Below are 1830 nucleotides of genomic sequence, written 5' to 3' on the forward strand. Positions count from 1 at the left end.
TCATGCATTTGTTCCATTACTGATTTACTATCAACCATTTTATAATTATTAAATTGAGAAACAAGAAACTTCTTACTTGTAGCGTCTTCTTGCATGTATCTTGACTCTAATTTCTCCCATATTTCCTTTGCAGAGATGCTACTTTGATATATATAGAACAAGGAGTTAGACATTCCGTTGAGAATATGGCCCATGCATATATAGTCATCACTGTCCCACTTCTGCCTTTCTCTTGTTTCTGCTAATGTTTCCACTTCCTTCTCCAGCGGTCTTGTGGTGTTCAGAACATACACCACCTTCAAACTTGTTAGAAGGAATTTCATCTTTTTCTTCCAACGGATAAAATTTCCTCCATCAAATTTCTCCAACTTCACAAAATTAGAAGTCATTTCTTTGAGTGATGCAACCATTGATTGAAAATAAATTCAAACCTAAAGATTGTTGGATCTGTGATGGAGACAATTGCTGCAAGACTTTAATAGTGAAGTTGTTGATGAAGATTATATGTAGCAAGTTCCAAAGCGTGTTGTTACACTAACCTTTAGGTCCGATTCTCGCCCACCAATCGGATGCAAATGAGACAGCGAATCCCCTTCAGGGTACTTTGAAAAACCTTGATATGATTTGCACTTTCACACCAAGAGTATCTTTCAATAGTATGTTACAAAAGAATGATTCTTATTCTTTACTCATGCATTAGAAAAGAATAAGATGACTTAACATATAAGAATGAGTGAGAAAAGTGGATGACAATCACTAGAATTCGTGTCTACAGTCTGTCCAAAGTGACCCTATTTACAGGAAAAATAATGTCACTTGAGAAAAAGTTGCAACTCTTGGTTTTGCCACTGTTTACGAAGGGATATATTACGAAGGGATATATGCATATAACGTTCAGTTATTTATTGAAGCATTGCACTGGTCTGGTGGTTGATCAATACACCTTTTCCCAGATGACCGCGGTTCGATCCACTGTTTCCCAGACACACAATGAACACCACCACTAAACCAGTAACAATTTCATGTCAATTATAACCATTGTGAGACATAATTGAAGATTTTTGAAAAAATAAATGAAATATAAACAAAAATAACAATTACAAAATTAATATATTTGCGAGATCAATTGATTTTGTTTAATGCCATAATTTAGAATTTAGGTACGTTTAATGCCATAATTTAGAATTGTTATAGTGCAATGAACTATTAAAAAAATTAGAAGTGTAATCCTATAGTCACATATTTTTCAATGAGGGCTTCTACTACAATGAAAAATTGACATGGTACTATCAAATTAAATAATCAATAACCTAATAATATGTCACATATAGTAAGTTTGACCATAATTTTAAATTTAACAACACCAACTTTTTAAGTTTTACACTTTTATTCTATTTTAAAATATTTAATATTTATTTATTAAACTGTATAAAAAAAAAAACCAAATTTCTTCTCCGTGTATTATCTCTCCGGCTCACCCACCGCCTCTACCGTTCTTCACCGTCTCCCTCTGCCGTTTGAAAATTCAACATCAGAGTTTGCTAGAAGCTTTGCAGAATGAGATCCGTAGAGTTTATGCTTTCACCGAGTTCTGAGTTGTTGTATAAGGTTTATGATTTAGTGATACTTAACAGTTCATTGTTTTGGACCTCTACAAACCTAGGATGCAAAAATTAAAAATAACTTTGTGCTGATATTTCTATTTCTCTTATAATGTTTTCATTCAATAATTTGTATTTTCTTATTGTATGTAGTATGTGTATATATCATTTACTTCTCATTTCCTTGATTTGAATATTCTTTATTTTTTGGACCCCTTGTTTAGTTTCT

Source organism: Cicer arietinum, chromosome 7 (assembly GCF_000331145.2).
Source record: "Cicer arietinum cultivar CDC Frontier isolate Library 1 chromosome 7, Cicar.CDCFrontier_v2.0, whole genome shotgun sequence".
Classification (NCBI taxonomy): Eukaryota; Viridiplantae; Streptophyta; class Magnoliopsida; order Fabales; family Fabaceae; genus Cicer; species Cicer arietinum.